The sequence below is a fragment of the Notamacropus eugenii genome, chromosome 3, assembly GCF_028372415.1.
Source record: "Notamacropus eugenii isolate mMacEug1 chromosome 3, mMacEug1.pri_v2, whole genome shotgun sequence".
Classification (NCBI taxonomy): domain Eukaryota; kingdom Metazoa; phylum Chordata; class Mammalia; order Diprotodontia; family Macropodidae; genus Notamacropus; species Notamacropus eugenii.
Genome location: NC_092874.1, coordinates 210,340,321 through 210,344,051, shown reverse-complemented (window position 1 = coordinate 210,344,051; position 3,731 = coordinate 210,340,321). Strand labels below are relative to the sequence as shown.

General features: G+C 45.2%; 1 pseudogene; it reads left to right on the top strand.

Annotated features, from left to right (window-relative positions):
• Nucleotides 1–490: 490 nt before the first annotated feature.
• Nucleotides 491–2,737, top strand: LOC140531359 (R-spondin-1 pseudogene; annotated as a pseudogene).
• The last annotated feature ends 994 nt before the right edge of the window (nucleotides 2,738–3,731 follow it).

Genomic DNA, 3,731 nt, shown 5'->3' with positions numbered 1-3,731 from the left:
TGTCTCAGGAGAAGAAAGTGAGGCTGGTGACTTTGCACAACCCTCTCTCCCTCAAATCAAAGTCAAGTGCAAGTCATGTCATTATCTTGACGTCTTGGTCCTCTTCAAGAAGAAAGAACAAACAAAACAACAAAGAGTGGAGAGAAGAGCCCAAGGTTGAATTAAGGGACAGATCTCAGAAAATAACAGTAAGAAAGACTTGAAGCTTGGGGCCTCATTCTCCATACTTCCGGATTAGAACTTGATTACACTAACTAATATGACATATATAATGCATAATAATATAATTAATATTTGCTTTTTAAAAAAATATGAGAAAGCAAAGGAGAAACAACCCAATCATAGATAGCTACTATGGGAATTAAAAAGATCTGGGTTCATATTCAGAGGAACAAAATGAAGCTGAAAAGGACTCTCCTTTTCCAATGAGACAAATGGTCCCAAGCACACAAAAGTTCTTGGAAGAACTTTAGGAAGCGGAGGAGAGGGGGCACGGGAGGCTGGGTGCATGGGGCTGGCCGGCAAAGCCCCTCGCCCCCTCCCGGCCCCTGCCCGGGCCCCTGTCCTTGCCTTCAGGACTGCATCAGACCGAACAGGACAGCTGGGGCCCAAGCATAGTAGGATTTGGGGGATCGCGAAACCAATCGAGGTTTCAGTTTGATGTGACCGTGCCTTAATGTCCCTAGCTGTCCTTGGATGTGACGACACCCCTCTTCTCACCTCTCCCCAAGCCTCCGAGGTGGGGAAGAGACTTCGAAATTCCCTATGGGGCTGACAGCAGAGCTGGGCCTCCCCTGCCCATTTCCATTACCCTCTGAGATTGTGGGAGCTGTGAGCTATGGTCCAGACCTGGGACCCACCTCGCTGACCCAGCTCTGCAGCCACTAGCTGGAGCCAAGTGCCCCCAGACCATGCTGCCTTCCAGGGGGCCAGGAGCTGGGGAGTGACTATGCGGCTTGGACTGTTGGTGGTGGTCCTTACTCTGAACTGGATGCATCTCGCTGGCAGAAGCCGAGGGTTGAAGGGGAAGAGGCAGAGGCGGATCAGCACAGAGGGAAGTCAGGACTGCGCCAAGGGCTGCGAGCTGTGCTCGGAGGTCAATGGTTGCCTTAAATACTCCCCTAAGCTCTTCATCCTGCTGGAGAGGAACGACATCCGGCAGGTTGGAATCTGCCTGCCATCCTGCCCTCCTGGATACTATGATGCCCGCAACCCTGATATGAACACGTGCATCAAATGCAAGATTGAGAACTGTGAGGCCTGCTTCAGCCACAATTTTTGCACAAAATGTAAGGAAGGCTTATACCTTCACAAGGGCCGCTGTTACCCAGCCTGTCCTGAGGGCTCCTCAGCGGCCAACAGTACCAGGGAATGCAGCAGTCCTGCACAATGTGAAATGAGTGAGTGGTCCCCATGGGGGCCATGCTCCAAGAAGAAGCTCTGTGATTTCCAGAGGGGTTCAGAAGAACGGACACGTCTCGTGCTGCAGGCTCCCTCTGGAGACCGTTCGGTCTGTCCTAGCACTAAGGAGACCAGGACAGTGCAGAAGACTCCATGTCCTGATGGACAGAAGAGACAGAAGGATGGGCAGGTCCGACGGGAGAATGCCAATGGGAACCTGAGCAGGAAAGAAAGCAAGGAAGCCCACTTGAGCTCTCCTCGAAGGCGGAAGGGACAGCAGCAGCAGCAGCCACCTCCTCCACCCCATCGAGGGACCGAAGGTCCCGTCACACCTGCTGCCTAGGGACAACTCTAGGCCCTGGAAACAAGAAGCCAACACTGCTATGTATATGAGAGCTTTACTGAACTGGAGTACTGCTGCAATACATATTCACACACATGTACACATCCATACACACATGAGGCATGTACATGTATGCAGACATGGATACATAAAACACACCTATAAAAAGGCAGACATGTACCCACTTGTTTCTACAAACATACCATGTACATACAGACGTATCTCATGGACAGGTGCACATGTGCCTACCATCCCACCTAGAAAAGGCAGACATAGGTTCACAAAGCCATTCTCATTCTGACATGCCATGTATGTGCAGACATGACTCACAGACATGCACACACATACACACATACATTTATAGAAAGGAAGGCATATGCAGATGTATACACATGGATGCATATGCCTATAAAAGACAAGCTGGCATCCAGGTGTCTACACTGGACAGACACACATCTATATACCCCTCCATATGTGTTAGGCACATATATGAACAGATATTCAGACAGACCCATAGACATGTACATGTATCCACATGCCTCAGACCTACATGTATACCCACACACATACTACTAGACTGTGGAGCACATGCTTCTAAAAGCAGAAGGGAAAGCTTCCAGAGCCACAGCAGTCCCCTGGACTTGGTTATGTGCAGACGTGAGCAGGGTGCAGAGGGAGGCCCCTTCAGCTCCCGGCAGAAGCTGAGCTGAGAACATTCATTTGAGAAGGTTCTTCGAAAGTAATTTTTTTTTTTTTTTTGGAGAATTTCCCTGGCAGCGACCTATCAGCCAGCCTGAAGTGTGTGGGCAGCAAAGTTGACTGAAAAGACAGACAGGGCTGGGCTTGATGGGCAGGTGAAAGCCAAGGGTCCCTAGAGGCTGGCCCAGGAAAAGCTCACCTTCTCCCTCCCCTGTCCCATGTTTCTGGATGTAAGACTTTCTCATGGAAGAATTTATGTTAAATGTCCATGGTATGATGTCAGGGGAGACCAGACCCTGAAAACTGCTTAAAAACTTATTTCAAATTAAAAAATAAAAACTACCAAAAAAAAGAACTTTAGAAGGACTTTAAAAATCAAAGAGAGATTGAGGAAAAATTAGGGAAAAAAAGCAATTCAAGGAAATCAAGAAATTATGAAAATACAGTTAATTAACTTGAAATAGAGAACCAAAAACTTAAGGAAGAAAATGATTCCTTGAAAACCAGAATTCAGCAAAGGGAAGCTAATGACATTCTAAGACACAAAGACATAATAAAGCAAAATCAAAAGGATGAAAAAATAGAAGAAAATGTGAAATATCTCATCAGAAAAGCAATTGATCTGGAGAACAGATTGAGGAGATTGAGGAGAAATAATGTAAGACTATTTGGATTAACTCAAAATTACAATTAAAAAAATCTTAGTAGCACATTACAAGAAATTATCAAGAAATTGCCCTGAAGTTCTAGAACAAGAAAGCAAAGCAGAAATAGGAAAAAAGAAAACCCTCTGATAACCACCAAAAAGATATCCTAGGAGGAAAACTTATAGAAATATCATAACTAAGTTTCAAAGTTCCCAGGTTAAGGAGAAAATATTGGAAACAACAAGAAAACAATCTAAATATCATCTAGTGGTTACTACATTGAAAGACCATAGGTCTTGCAATACTATATTTCATAGAGGAAAAGAGCTGGGGTTAAGACTAAGGGTCATTTACCCAGCTCAGTTAGGTTAAATCCTCAGTGGGAAAAAATGGAAATTTAACAAATTAAAAGACTTTCAGGTAATTGAGACAAAGCCAGCAGAACTTATGGGAAAAATCGACATATAACAACCAGGAGAAATATAAGGTAAACATTAAGGAGCAATTATAAGGGACTTAATAAGGCCAAAATGTTATTTCTTATATGTGAAAATATTATCAGAGGAAGCTGCAGAGCAGCTCAAGAAGCATGGAGCACAGCTTAATGTGGAAGGGAAAGGACCCTGAACAGACTTCAGGGA